Below are 16243 nucleotides of genomic sequence, written 5' to 3'. Positions count from 1 at the left end.
GGCGTCCTTGCCCTGCGATTGGCGGGCGGTGGCAACCACTGAACACAGCGGCTAGAGTGGAACCTGGAGGACGGGCATCGAGAGTGGACACGTGGAGGCTAGCAGAGCGTGCGCAGAGGATAGGCTGTGGGCTTGGATGCCATCTTTGATGCTGGCCGGGACGACTTGGTGTTCGCGGATCTCGGAAGTAGCTGAGGTCAGCCTCATGTTAAGTCCTCGCGAAGGGGACAGAGTAGCGAGCATTGGGCACCAAAGCAAATTCCCAAAGCTGCGTTGGAAGTGTCGATGGCGTTTAGAAGTGCGAAGCAACGGTCTGCCTTACATCTGCCGAGGTACATGCAAGTTGAAATTTTCCAAAGCCAGTTTTCCGGCGATCGGAAAGTTGATAGTACCCTGGGAGAGCTCTGGAAAGCGCGAGCATCTCCGCATTGGTCGGCACCTCTTGGAGGCCGTGATGCAGTCTTTCCATTTTAAACGCACGTTTCCTGGACTGAAGCGATTCCGCCTTTTGGGATCTGGTGGCGCTGCGGTGAGTGTTCCAAAGGAGAATGATCTGGGATCGTCCGTGCTGGGCGCGTGAGAGTGAAGGTGCCGAGTCCTGGGAGCCGACCGTGCGGCCTCGGGCCGTGCGAGGCCACGTCTGACCGACCAGGACGTCTACAGGGAAGTAGCCACCGGTTGGTGTAAGAATAAATGGGTCCATAGTTTTGTTTCACAAAAACAATGTGAAAGGACAGGAAATGCCTTGTGAAGAAAGAGTAGCAGTCACGGGAGTGAGGGAGCCATCTTACATCATTTGTAGTTTTTACCGTTTTCGTTCATTACATTTTCCCCTTCAAATAAGAAAATGCAAATATTTTTTCTCTGAGACTGTTTCTCAGTATTATTTTGTGGGGGACTTAGGCTACTGCACTCGTTCTCTGAACCAGGGCTTATTAGCCTGGCATCGGGAGTTCTTTGAGGGCTTTTTTCAGTCTACACAAGGCAGACTTTTCATAGAACCAGGATGAAGCTGAGCCAAAGGAACAGCCCACTCTTCATGGGTGACAGTTTTCTGAACCTCGGGGACAGTGAGCCAACTCAGGCTAAAGCCCCATGGCAGCTAGTGGTAAAAAAAAGTGCATCTCTCCTGTTAGTCGCAGATTCAGTACATAGGAAAGGCCAGAATTGAAAATTCCTCTTTTAGATGGAAGAGAATCAAATCACAGCACCCTATTGGACATTTTGGGTATTGGAGACACTATTGAGAGGCTAATCAGGCCTTTTTGTTCAAGTGAAAATACGATACTCCATAACATGGCTGGTCTAGCTGCAGCAGCAGCTTGGCTTTACAAGGACTGGCAGCTACTGTCAGGTTGAAACCTTATCCTCTCTGCCCCCCCCTGCCCCCAAACCCTTTCACCTCAAGCAAATTCACTGGGTCAATAGGGTCCTTGATTCACAGATATTCTCTTAAAGTCTGGACTTAATTCACTCATGGTTTGGTTTTGGTGTCGAGCAGGTCCCAGTGGCTCACCAGCTATGTAGATATGAAAGCAGTCATACTCTACTTAATGGCCAGAACTGAAGACTGTTCTCAGAGCTCTGGCCAATACTCACCTTGATTTTTTGACCCTCAAATTGTTGCCAGTGGTGTGGTTGTCTGATCTGTCATTTTGAAGAGTAGACCGACAGATTAAAGACATTAGTCTTTGGGGTTGCAGTCTATTACAAATGGTGGCAGCTTATCAGACTGTCTGGGGCTTCCCTGATAGCTCAGCTGGTGAAGAATCTGCCTGCAATGCAGGAGACCCAGTTTCAATTCTTGGATTGGGAAGATCCCTTGGAAAAGGGATAGGCTACCCGCTTCAGTATTCTTGGGCTTTCCTGGTGGCTCAGATGATAAAGAATCCACCTGCAATGCAGGAGACCTGGGCTCGATCCCTGTGTTGGGAAGATTCCCTGGCAAAGGGCATGGCAACCCACTCCAGTATTCTTGCCGGGAGAATTCCCATGGACAGAGGAGCCTGGTGGGCTACAGTCCATGGGGTTGCAAAGAATCAGAGACAACTGAGCGACTAAGCACAGCACAGCTTCAGACTGTCTAGATCAGTTATAGATGTATTGGGGCTTCCCTTTTAGCTCAATTGCTAAAGAATCTGCTTGCAGCGCAGGAGACCTGGGCTCAATCCCTGTGCTGGGAAGATCCTCTGGAGAAGGGCATGGCAACACACTCCAGTATTCTTGCCTGGAAAATCCTAGGGACAGGAGCCTGGCAGGGCACAGTCCATGGGATCGCAAGAGTCAGACATGACTTAGTGGCTAAACCACCATTTTTTTATGAAAACAAACAGAATTAAGCTCTCAAACCTGCCCCTTCCTGATCACTGACTACCACCTGCAATAGAAATCAGCCTCAAAATTCCAGGGTACCCCCCATCATAGGCTGGCAGACGTAAAGGATTTTATGTTCCTGATGTAGAAGCCAGCAGGTAACTTGGGAGGTGGCAAAGCTTATGCTTTGTTCTGTTGAGGGGGACTTGTATCTCCTGGCAAAAGTTGCCCCACTGATTTTGTCTTAAAAGAGGACAAATAACTTGGGGTGCTGACCTCCCTATTCCTGGGAAACGATCTGCCCTTTGACCCCTTCTCAGGGCTGCCAGTGATGTCTCACTACTGTTGACATTTTTTCAGAAGAAGGTGGTTTTTCATCTGATCAGCCAATTCTGGACACATTGACTTGGCCCTTGAAATGAAATGAAACTGAACACATGTTTTTGATTGGCCCATTTGCCATCTAACAATGATCCATTTTTTGTAATAAAGTTTATACAATGATTGATAGACTTGGCCCTTGAAATGAAATGAAACTGAATACTTGTTTTTTATTGGCCCATTTGCCATTTAACAGTGATCCATTTTTTGTAACAAAGTTTATACAACAATGACTGATAGTCAAGGTATTAAAGGGACCTACCAAACTCCTTCATCGTTTCCTCTTCTCACCTAAATTGGGTTGTTTGGTTACTGTATTAATTTCCCATTACTGCTGTAACTAATTATTGTAAATTAGTGGCTTAGAATAATACAAATTTAACAGTTTTTGAGGCTAGAAGTCCAAAATGGGTCTCCTTGGGCTAAAATCAAGGTATTGGCAGAATGTATTCCTTCTGAAGTTTCTAGGGAGAATATGTTTCCTTGTCTTTTCCAGCATTCCTTGGCCCATGGCTTCTTCCTCCGTCTTCAAAGCCAGCATTGCCCAGCTAAGTGTTTTTCAACATGCTATGTCTGTTTCTGACAAGTACCTCTATCTTTCACCTATAAGGACCCTTGTGATTAAATTGTACCCACCTGGATAATCCAGAGTATTCTCCCTATCTAAAGGTTCATAATTTCATCACATAAAGAGTTACTTTTGCTGTGTAAGGGAACATATTCACAGAGAATAGGAAGTGGACATAGTTGGAGGTCACTATTCTGCCTACCCCAGTTTCCAAACTCTGTTGTTTTTAAATCTCTACTTGCCTGACTCCTGAATAATACTTAAGAAAAAATCGTAGGGAACTTCCCTTGGGGACCAGTGGTTAAGAATCTGCCTGCCAGTGCAGGGGAGGTGGGTTCAGTCCCTGGTCTGGGAAGATTCCACATGCTGTGGGGCAACTGAGCCCATGCTCTAGAGTTTACAAGCCACGACTACTGAAGCCTTCGTGCCCTAGAGCCTGTGCTCTGCAATAAGAGGCCACCACAATGAGAAGCCCTCACACCACAACAAAGAATATCCCTTGCTTGCTGCAACTAGAGAAAGCCCGAGTGCAGCTGTGAAGACCCAGCACAGACAAAAATAAGTAAATAAAGTTAAAAAAAAAAAAAAAGAGTGGTAGGGAAATATGTGAGATTATACAGACTATTTTTTAGGTTTCCACCCTAACCATTCCCTGGAATGGTGCTTCCTTGTTTCACTGATGAGCAACAATAAGCAGGCCTGAGTGTTATCCCTTCCAGGTGGCTATCCAGAAGTAATCCTAAGGGATGAAAACAAAGTTTAATTCTTCTTTGTTCAGCTGAATTTTCTTGTTGGAGTAAGACAGTCTTGAATCATGAGAATAATTATCACTTGATCAAGTGCACTGGTTTCTCACTCCCCCTTCAGTGGCCTACATAGGCGAAAGTAGGAGATACGGTGAGTCTCTGAAATTTTTATAAAAGTGCTTTTGTCTCAGTCCACGACTTCATATGAAAAGCCTGGGTGTGAAATTGAGTTAATTGTTGGAAAGATAAAGATATAACTTCTGAATTGGAATACACTGAAGAGAGAGCAGCAGTGTTGGTCATTTGGAGCATGGTGACCCTTATGTCCTGCGAGGTCCAGGGAGTTAATGGAGGTAGCCAGTGTTCTCTTTGCCCCCCTCATTCAGCACTGATTCAACAGCTGTAGCTGGCAATCTGACCTGCAGGCAAATTTGTCATGTTCACCCGTACCCGTTAAAAGCAGAAAAATTTGGCTGATTCATGTCAATGTATGGCAAATACCACTACAATATTGTAAAGTAATTAGCCTCCAATGAGTAAAAATAAATGGAAAAAAAATAAATAAATAAAAGCAGAAAAAGTGATTTCCAGATTCCAGGCAATGTGTAATGAGTTTCAAGTTGTCTCTCCCAGCCTCACAACAACAACAAAAAAGAAAGCTGAAGAAGCTGGGAATCAACTGTTCTTCTGAGATCTAATAGATAATCGATCCTAAAATTGTAGAGATAGGCAAATAAAGGGAATCAAAACTTACTGGTGCAGAAGCCACTACTGGAGGCAGTGCCTGTGTGCCTACTCGGTTGCTTCAGATGTGTCCTATTTGCGACCCTCTGGACTGCAGCCTGCCAGGCTCCTCTGTCCAAGGGATTCTCCAGGCAAGAATACTGCAATGGGTTGCTGTGCCCTCCTCCAGGGGATCCTCCCGACCCAGGGACTGGAGGCAGTACCAGGATATTAAAACTACAGTTTAATTGGAAAATTCCTGGAGGCTCAGTGTAGACAAGCTTGAAAGTTAACAACTCCAGAGAGTGCCAGTTTTAGAGGGGCCTTTACACTCATGAATTTTACCCCCAGCGACCAAAGCACCCCATGTGCTCCTTGTAGGGGTAGGAGAAAAGTAACCATTTTGAATACACCCTGAGTATTCTGTTCTCCTTAACAAAAGTCTGCCCTCCAAGGGAAACTGTTCTACCAGAATTTAACCTACTGCGGTTTACTGGTACCTACATGACATAGGGGAAGGAAAAACCCCAATTTCAACCTCCTCCAGCCTGCCTGGCACATGTGGGAAGGGAAACACCCAATCCTAGTCTTCTCTAGCCTGCTTATCTCACCTGAGGTAGGGAGCAAGGAATAGAACAAAACCTGAGAAACACTTGTAAAATCATAGCCCAGGAATACAGACTCAATTAAATACTGAGACTTAATCGTAAGTTATATAGAGTGCCTCCCCAGCACCACACATTAACTACACTCCATTAGGGACCCTGTATCATAAGAGGGGATTATAACTGTAAGAACTGCAGAGCTAGACCTTAAGAAGTAGTCTCTAGGGAAACCCAAGGACAAAAGGGGAAACAGTAACGAATACACCAGAGAGAAAATTTTAGCCTCTATTACATACACCTATAGCAAACAGTAAGTAAGTACCTTCTAACCAGAAAAACATAAAACCTCACACTAAAAGCCTATTTACCTCAGTTTCTTTTACCCAATATGTCATGTTCCACTTTCAACCAAAAATCTACAAGGAAGACTAAAAGACAAAAATGGGTTGAAAAGTCAGGGTAAGCATCAGGATCGTACTTGGACATGGCATAGATTTTGGAAATACAAGGGCTCTAATGGAAAAAGTGGACAACATGCATGCTAAGTTGCTTCAGTTGTATTTGATTTTTTGCGACCCTATGGACTATAGCCCATCAGGCTCCTCTGTTCATGGGATTCTCCAGGTAAGAATACTGGAGTGGGTTGTCATGCCCTCCTCCAGGGGATCTTACTGACCCAGGGATTGATCTTCCTTCTCTTACATCTCCTGCAGTGGCAGGCAAGTTCTTAAATGGGTAATATAAACAGAGAAGTGGAAGTTCTAAGAAAGAATCAAAATGAAGTGCTAAATGTAAAAACAAAACAAAAACCAGAGATCAAGGATGCCTTTGATGGGCTCATCAACAGACTGTATACATCGAAGGAGAGAATCAATCCACTTGTAAAAATATGCCAAAAGAAATTTCCAAAGCAGAAATGAAAAGAGAAAAATGTTTTAAATGAAAGAGACTATCAAAGAACCTTGATGAAATAACAGATGTAGCATACATGTAAGGGAAATACCAACAGGAGGGGAAAGAGAAAAGAACAAAAAATATTTGAAATAATGATGGCTGAGACTTTCCAAAATAATGACACCAAACCACAGGAATCTCAAAAAACACCAAGCAGAATAAATACCCCCCAAATCACGAGACATATAATATATAAAGAAAACGAAAATTAGAGAAAACCCTGAGGCAAGTAAGGAAAAAAAACCTCATCTATTGAGAATCAGCACAAGAATTGCTTCAGATTTCTCTTCAAAAACCACAGAAGGAAGGAGAGAATGGAGTGAAATATTTAAAGCATTGAAAGAAAAAAAAAAAAAGCCCCACCAAATTAGAATCCTGTACCCTGAAAAGTTATCCTTCAAAAGTGAAGGAGGTACAAGGTTCACTACACTAACAGCTCCAGGGAGATTCCTGAATTCCCAATTGCACCTGAAATTGCATTGTAACTGCTGATGGCTGCGAACTTCCTAGATTGTTAAATAAAATAAATTGTACTAAACTGTTAAAAAAAAAAATAAGAAAAAAGTGAAGGAGAGGAACTTCCCTGATGGTCCAGTGGCTAAGACCATGCTCCCAATGCAGAGGACTAGGGTTCAATCCCTGGTCAGGGAACTAGGACCCAGTGCAGCCAAAACAAAGTGAAGGAGAAGTAAGTACTTTTTCAGGCAAAAATTGAGAGGACTTGTTGCCAATCATCCTGCCTTGTGAGAAATATCAAAAGTTTTTTAGAGAGAGAAAATGATAAAGGTTAGAAACTCAGATCTAAATGAAGATTATTAGAGAAGAAATAAGTGAAGGTAAAATGAAAACCATTTTTTTTTCCTATTCTTCAAAGAGATAACAGCAACAATGTAGTTAGTAATCATAGCTGTAATAGAAGCTAGGAAGAAGGAATTGGGAGTATTTTAAGATTCTTGTGTTACCATAAGGCAGTACAGTGTTATTTGAAAATGAACTTGGATTAGTTATAAGTACTTGTAGCAAACTCTAGGGCAATCAGTATAAAAAGATTTAAGTATAATATGCTGAGAGGAGAATAATCTTGTAGAATCCTCTATTAAAATAAAGATGGTAGAAAAAGAATATGATAAAAAAGGAAAAAACAACAGTGCATAGAAAACAAATGGTATAAAAAAAAAAAAGAAAGAAAACAAATGGTATATATTAACCCAGCTATATCAATAATCTATTGTCTAATTTGTTAATTGTCATCAATTAAAAGAGACTATCCTTGTGAGTTAAATCAAGACCTGATGACTACAAGAAATCTTTTATTATTAAGACACAGATACATTAATGGTAAATGAATGGAGAAAGATATACTACATTAACACTAATAAAAAAGAAATGAGTAGTTATATTAATTTCATACAAAGACTTCAGAGCAAAGTAAATTATCAGAGATATTAAGGTATATATACTAACAACAGCATCAAAATGTGTGAGGGAACAACTGATAGAGTTGCAAGGAGAAGTAGATTAATCCACTATTATATTTGGAGATTTCAACACTATCAGTTCAGTTTAGTTCAGTCGCTCAGTCATATCCTACTTTGCGACCCCGTGAGTCGCAGCACGCCAGGCCTCCCTGTCCATCACCAACTCCCGGAGTTTACTCAAACTAATGTGCATCGAGTCGGCGATGCCATCCAGCCATCTCATCCTCTGTTGTCCCCTTCTCCTGCCCCCAATCCCTCCCAGCATCAGGGTCTTTTCCAACAACTATCAGTAATGGGCAAATCCAGGAAAGGCATAGTTGAACTGAACAGCACCGTCAATCAGCTGGACTTTATAATAGATTGTTTACAGACTACATCATTTAACAAGGGCAGAAATCACATTCTTCTGAAGTTTGTATGGAACATTCACCAAGAAATGCCACATTCTGGGCAATAAAACACACTTGAACATATTTAAAAGAAAGTAAATCATGCAAAATATGTTCTCAGACTGCAATGGAATTGAGCTAGAAACCAGCAGGTAATTGGAAAATCCCCAAATACTTGGAAATGTGAACACACTTCTAAATGACAAATTGGTAAAAGGAGAACTCTCTCCAGAAATATTTTTTAAATATTTCAAACTAAAAATGAAAATACAGCTTATCAAAATTCATGAGATGCAGTGAAAGCAGTGTTTAGAAAGAAATTTATAATATTGAATGAATATACTAGAAAAGAAAAAAGAACTAAAATCATTAATATACCACCTTGAAAGTAAAAGTGTGAAAGTGTTATCGTCAGCTGTGTCCAACTCTTTGGGACCCCCAGGGACTGTAGCCTACCTGGCTCCTCTGTCCATAGGATTCTCCAGGCAAGAATATTGGAGTGGGTTGCCATTCCTTTCTCCAGGGAATCTTCTCAACCCAGGGCTTGAACCTGGGTCTCCTGTATTGCAGGCAGATTCTTTACCGTCTGAGCTACCAGGGAATCCCTCATATAGGTAACTAGAAAACTAAACACAAAAACAAACACAGAAAGATGAAGGAAATGAATTAAAATTAGATTTGAAGTGAATGAAATTGAGAACAGGAAAACAATAGACAAAATCAACGAAACCAACAGTTGTTCTTTGGAAAGATAAAATGTCTAAACAGGCTGTGTAAGGAAGAAAAAAAAAGCTAGAAATTACTAACAATCAGGAAAGAAGAGCCATCACTACTCATTTCACGGACAGTAAAAGAATTAGGAATATTATGAATAACCCTATGCCTACAGAATTTAAGACCTAGATGAAGTAGACCAGTTCCTTGAAAGAAAGAATGCCAGAACTCAACAAAAGGAGAAATAGATCTATTAAAGACTGAATCAGGAGAGCCCCTCAGGAGGGAAGGGCTCTCTGCTGCTGTGGTGTTTGTTCTGTTGTACAGGAAAGATTTCCAATCACACAGGTGGTTACCAGCAGAGAATACTCCTTCAAATATCCTTCCTCCTATTAACCCATTGGGATATAAAGGTGCCGAGACAGATGTCTGTGGGCCATGGGAAGAATTATCTTGATAAATCATTACAACCAATAATAGTATTCACCAACCAAGTCCTTTTAAATGGTGTTTTGATTCAGTTCCAATGTCTACTACACAAACAATGAAATTTGGCCATCATATGCCATGACACATCCACACTATATGCTTTCACTACAGAAGCCCGTCTTTAACTGAGTCTCATATGTAGTGCATATAACAACGATATACTTAGTGCATATAAAGTACATTTTGTGAGGGTTTTTGCAGCCAAACTTGAATAATCTTGAGTGTGTGTCATCACACATTCTGTAGATTTTTCCTTTTCCAACATCTGCATGTAAGATGGAAACAATACGTTTTAGGATTTCACTAACAACACTGTACTCGGAGGAGGCAATAGCAACCTGCTCCAGTCCTCTTGCCGTCAAATCCCGTGGACGGAGGAGCCTGGTGGGCTGCAGTCCATGTGGTCGCGAAGAGTCGGACACGACTGAGCGACTTCACTTTCACTTTTCACTTTCCTGCATTGGAGAAGGAAATGGCAACCCACTCCAGTGTTCTTGCCTGGAGAATCCCAGGGTGGGGGAGCCTGGTGGGCTTCCGTCTATGGGGTCACACAGAGTCGGACACAACTGAAGCAACTTAGCAGCAGCAGCAGGACTGAGAGGAAAAAATGGGGGAAGAGGTGTTTTTAAACTTATTTCAGCTGTTAGTTATAAACTAGTGAGTTTTAGATTATAATATCTTATTCATGACTAAGTTTTAAAATACAAATATGAGGGCTTCCCTGGGCTCAGTGGTAAAGAATCTGCCTGCCAGTGCCGGAGACACGACTTGCATCCCTGGTCTGGGAAGATCCTACATACCATGGAGCAACTAAGCCTGTGCACCACAACTACTGAGTCTGTGCTCTAGAGCCTGGGAATTGCAACTACTGAGTCCTCACACCTCAAGTACTGAGGCTCATCTGCAACATAAGTCACCGCAATGAGAAGCCCACCCACTGCAACTGCAGAGTAGCCCCTGCTCTCTACAGCTAGAGGAAAACCCACGTGGCAACAAAGAAGCAGTACAGCCAAAAAAATAAATGAATAAACAAACAACCAAAAAGATAAAATGCAGTCATGAGATCAATGTCTGGATGCCTTAAGTGATGAGATGTCCATCTTGATTCTTGACCCTCTGATTTCCTTCTGATTCCAATAGAGCACACATACTTCGAGTTCTGACACCAGGACTTTAATTTCTTCAGCTGTTTTGATGTTATCTTACACAAAGCATACTGAGGTCAGTAATGAGTACTCATTGAATTTACTTCTGTTTTTGAGAATATAACGCAGGAAAATGAAGGATTTTTTTTTTATCTTTAATTCATTTGCTTTACCAGAGAAAATCATATTGATTTATTTAACATGTTTCTTTGCTTCATTAGTATATATATTGTTAAAAAAAATTCAGCTGAGTAAATTTGAAGATCTAGTTGGCTTTATTCAACAATTCACAAATGGGACAGCATCCCATCTAGCAACTAGGATGGAGCTCCAAGGCACTGTACAAAATGGAAAGTTTTTAAAGGCAGAAAGGGAGTGGGACAAGAAAGTCATAAACAAAAGGAAGGGTTATTTCAGGCAACATCACTTTCCTTTGAGGGAAGGCAGAGAGGCAGATTACCTCCCTGGTGCTTGCCAAGAAATTTCATATTGACTGGTTAAAGGCCACATTCCTGGGAGTGGCTGAACTGCAATTGGACTAGGTATTAAGTCTTGCTTTGCTGACGTGGGGCTTAGCACAACTGACTCCATTTCAGGCTTGTTCTTTCTTTCTTTAACAATACAAATATGTTAAAAGAAGGATTTAGAGTTCAAAAATAAAAGTTACAGTGGTATCAAAACCTCCCCACAAGTGGATGGGCCCTTTCCAAGCTGAAAAGTGCGGTACTGCTACTCAGAATAGAAGCAGCAACAGAAGAGTCAGCTAATATCTTCGGGAGAGGGCAAAATATGCTTCCTGAACCCCTATCGTTCCTAGGAAAGATCTCTAATTATATAATAGTATCATCCAGTAAGGACCATCTTTAAACACCACATGAAATAAGTTTCTCATCATCTGGAACATATTTCTTTTCTCAAATGTTATAAGTGGTGCCATAAGTAATGTTGAGGCCAACCCAAAAAGCTTGTATAAAAGTTTTTTACATATTATATATATATATATATATTTAATATATTTTATGTATTATAAAAACATAATAAAGGAATATAATTGCAGTAAGGAAACACGTCTTTTTTTTTTCCATTTATTTTTATTAGTTAGAGGCTAATTACTTTATAATATTGTAGTGGTTTTGCCATACATTGATATGAATCAGCCATGGATTTACATGTGTTCCCCATCCCGATCCCCCCTCCTGCCTCCCTCTCCATCCCATCCCTCTGGGTCTTCCCAGTGCACCAGCCCTAAGCACTTGTCTCATGCATCCAACCTGGGCTGGTGATCTGTTTCACCCTTGATAGTATACTTGTTTCAATGCTATTCTTTCAGAACATCCCACCCTCGCCTTCTCCCACAGAGTCCAAAAGTCTGTTCTGTACATCTGTGTCTCTTTTTCTGTTTTGCATATAGGGTTATCATTACCATCTTTCTAAATTCCATATATGTGTGTTAGTATGCTGTAATGTTCTTTATCTTTCTGGCTTAATTCACTCTATATAATGGGCTCCAGTTTCATCCATCTCATTAGAACTGATTCAAATGAATTCTTTTTAATGACTGAGCAATATTCCATAGTGTATATGTACCACAGCTTCCTTATCCATTCATCTGCTGATGGGCATCTAGGTTGCTTCCATGTCCTGGTTGTTATAAACAGTGCTGTGATGAACATTGGGGTGCGCGTGTCTCTTTCAGATCTGGTTTCCTCAGTGTGTATGCCCAGAAATGGGATTGCTGGGTCATATGGCAGTTTTATTTCCAGTTTTTTTAAGAAATCTCCACACTGTTCTCCATAGCGGCTGTAGTTTGCATTCCCACCAACAGTGTAAGAGGGTTCCCTTTTCTCCACACCCTCTCCAGCATTTATTGCTTGTAGACTTTTGGATAGCAGGCATCCTGACTGGTGTGTAATGGTAAGCCAGACATTTAAAAGATTTCCCCATCCCCATCCCCAAAGGAAAAACTGCCACTCCCAAGTTTCTGGAAAATTAATTTTCTTTTTTTTTTTCCATTTATTTTTATTAGTTGGAGGCTAATTACATCATTACAGTAGTTTTTGTCATACATTGAAATGAATTAGCCATGGATTTACATGTATTCCCCATCCCAGTCCCCCCTCCCACCTCCCTCTCCACCTGATCCCTCTGGGTCTTCCCAGTGCACCAGGCCCGAGCACTTGTCTCATGTATCCAACCTGGGCTGGTGATCTGTTTCACCCTAGATAATATACATGTTTCAATGCTGTTCTCTTGAAACATCCCACCCTCGCCTTCTCCCAGAGTCCACAAGTCTGTTCTATACATCTGAGTCTCTTTTTCTGTTTTGCATATAGGGTTATCGTTACTATCTTTCTAAAGTCCATATATATGTGTTAGTATACTGTAATGGTCTTTATCTTTCTGGCTTACTTCGCTCTGTATAATGGGCTCCAGTTTCATCCATCTCATTAGAACTGATTCAAATGAATTCTTTTTAATGGCTGAGTAATATTCCATGGTGTATATGTACCACAGCTTCCTCATCCATTCGTCTGCTGATGGGCATCTGGGTTGCTTCCATGTCCTGGCTATTATAAACAGTGCTGCGATGAACATTGGGGTGCACGTGTCTCTTTCAGATCTGGTTTCCTTGGTGTGTATGCCCAGAAGTGGGATTGCTGGGTCATATGGCAGTTCTATTTCCAGCTTTTTAAGAAATCTCCACACTGTTTTCCATAGCGGCTGTACTAGTTTGCATTCCCAGCAACAGAGTAAGAGGGTTCCCTTTTCTCCACACCCTCTCCAGCATTTATTGCTTGTAGACTTTTGGATAGCAGGCATCCTGACTGGTGTGTGATGGTAAGCCAGACATTTAAAAGATTTCCCCATCCCCATCCCCAAAGGAAAAACTGCCATTCCCAAGTTTCTGGAAAATAAATTTTCATAAAAATTTCACTCAGGGAGAGAACATGGGTTAACTTACGGCTGACACATGTTGATGTTTGGTAGAAACCAACACAATACTGTAAAGCAATTATCTTTCAATTAAAGATGAATTTTAAAAATTCACTTATACAACAGAAGGAATCTTTTCGTTATTAAAGTATAAATTAGGGCTCTAACCATTCAGAAAAGCAGGAACCTTAGAACACTTTTAACTCAACTTAGACCCTTCCCGCCTTTGTGCTACTGATGTCAACTATTTTAATACTCCTTATTCTTGAAAGCCCGCGTACCCCGCCCAAGGTCGCTGCTTCACTGGTCTGCGCCTCTAGGCTGCTGCGCCCAGTTCGGTGGTCGTCTGTCAGAAACGCAGGCGCAGGAGGAATGACCGCGGAGGCTTCTAAGAGTTGTGGTTTGTCCTGCCCCTGGTTGCACTGACGCATTTCCTCTACATCCCTAGTGGCAGCCGTCTACTCGGCACCGGCTGGGAGAGCTCTGTCGGCCTGCGGCGTCCCTGATCCAGGGCATGACCTGAGCTTGAGCGGGCCCACCTCGTCTGCCAGAAGGCCGTCCCTGAAGCACCCCGGAGGGGGAGACGCAAAGTCGAGAGCGAGTACCGACCGGATCTGCGTGCAGATCCGGGAGGTCTGCTCCCAGCCGGTCTCCCTCCAAATTCCCGCGCTTCCTCAAAATCCCTCGGAGGAGCCCCGTGTGCCAATTCCCTCCCGCGTCCAGGCGGCAGGACAGTGCAGACCAGTCTGGCCTCCTTCGCATCTGCTCTGACCCGGTCGCGTTTGTGTAGGTTGGGGGGCAGAGGTGGGGAACCCTGCGGCTGCCTGAGAGAAGGAGGCCCAGCCATAGGAAGGGAAGTGCGGGTTCTCTGGGTGGTAGAGGGGTCCCGCGTGGGCATGGACGCGGCAGGGAGTCTGTTTCCTCAAGGTTCTCTCCTCCCGCGGCTGTCCGGTTCTGTAACCCCTCCGCAGGAAGCTCCAAACTGGCCGTGGGGATGGCCATCAGGGTCTGGACAACAGCTGTCTGGGTGTAGAGTTTCAGTTTTGTCAGAGGATGTAGAGTTTCCGTTTTGCAAGCTGAAGAATTCTGGACACAAATATGAATGCGGGTAATGGTTACACAACACTGTGAATGTACTTTATTGCAGTTAATTGTCCACTTAAAAATGGTTAAGATCATAAGATTTACATTATGTATTTTGTGTTATCACAAGATGATCTGTGACTCTTATGTCACCCATAACAAAAAATTTACTCAAAACAGAACATAGACTTAAAGAGGAAAAGCTATAAAATTTCTAGAAGAAATCACAGAAGAAAATATTCATGACCTTCTCTGAGTCTAAAGTTCTTAAAAGCTCTTTTATAGATTGTGCTTTTAGAGTTAGAAATTGGACTGCATTAAGATAAAATCTTTTGAACTTCAAAATCACCATTCAGAGAATGAAGAGAGAAGTCACAGACTGGGAGACAGTATTCACAAATCATGTACCTAATAATGGATATATCCAGAGCTTATGAAGAAAGCTTACAACTCAGTAAAAAGACAACCCAATTTTAAAAATGGGAAAAGGATTTGAACAGACAGTTCATAAAAGAAGATGGATAGATGGAAGTAAGCACCTAAAAAGATGATTAACATCATGAGTCATTAGGGAAAGACAAATTAATGTCATAACGAAGTCCTAGTTTATACCCAGTAGAATAGGTATAACCAAAAAGAAAGTGTTGACAAGGGTGTAGAGAAATTGGAACCACTATAGACTGCTGGTGGGAATATAAAATGGTGCAGTCATTTTGTAAAGATTTTGGCAGTTTCTTTGAAGGTTAAATATAAAATTAAATATAAACTTACTGTACAGTGCAGCAATTTTACTTCTAGGAATTTACCCATGATAAAGCAAAACATGTTCACACAAAGACTTGTATAATAACTCAAAAATATAAGTAATTTAAATGTGGATTAAAAGCAAGAAGAACAACACTACAACCTGAAGAATGAAAACCACAATCACAGAAAGTTAGACAAAATGTTCCAAAGGCAGAGGCTTATGTCCCAGCTGAATAAATAAGATAAAACCCCAGAAAAACTACTAAATGAAGGCAACCTTCCAGAAAAAGAAATCAGAATAATGATACTGAAGATAATTCAGGATCTCAGAAAGATAGTGGAGGCCAAGATTGAGACGCAGCAAGAAATGTTTAACAAAGACAGAAGAACTAAAGAACAACCAAAGATGAACAATATAAGAAATGAAATGAAAACAGAAGGAATCGTTAGCAGAATAACTGAGGCAAAAGAATGGATAAGTGACCTGGAAGCAGAATGGAAATCACTACCATGGAACAGAATAAAGAGAAAAGAATTAAAAGAAATGAAGACAGCCTAGGAAATCTCTGAGACAATTTTAAATACACCAACATTCACATTATAGGAGTTCTAGAAGGAGACCAGAGAAAGAAAGGCCCTGAGAAAATATTAACTAATATTAACAAATAACTAAATATTAACATAATAACTAAAAAGTTCTGTAACACCGGAAAGGAAACAATCAAGTCCAGGAAGTGTACAGGATACCAGGCAGGACAAACAAGGAGGAACGCTCTGAGACACATAGTAATCAAATTGACAAAACTTAAAGAAAAAAAATCAAAAGTAACAAGGGAAAAATGTCAAATAATATACAAGGGAACTGCCATAAAGATATCAGCTGATTTCTCAACAGAAACTCTGCAAGCCAGAAAGGAGTGACAGAATATATTTAAATTGATGAACAGGAAGAACCTATCACCAAGAGTACCCAA

The 16243-nt window shown here is 41.5% G+C and overlaps 1 pseudogene; it reads left to right on the top strand.

Moving 5' to 3' along the window:
• The first annotated feature begins 57 nt into the window (after positions 1-57).
• Positions 58-16243, top strand: part of LOC110145425 (uncharacterized) — a 36983-nt pseudogene continuing 20797 nt past the window's right edge.

Source organism: Odocoileus virginianus, chromosome 12 (assembly GCF_023699985.2).
Source record: "Odocoileus virginianus isolate 20LAN1187 ecotype Illinois chromosome 12, Ovbor_1.2, whole genome shotgun sequence".
NCBI lineage: Eukaryota > Metazoa > Chordata > Mammalia > Artiodactyla > Cervidae > Odocoileus > Odocoileus virginianus.
Note: the sequence above shows the minus strand (reverse complement) of the source record. Positions and strands in the feature narration are given on the sequence as shown.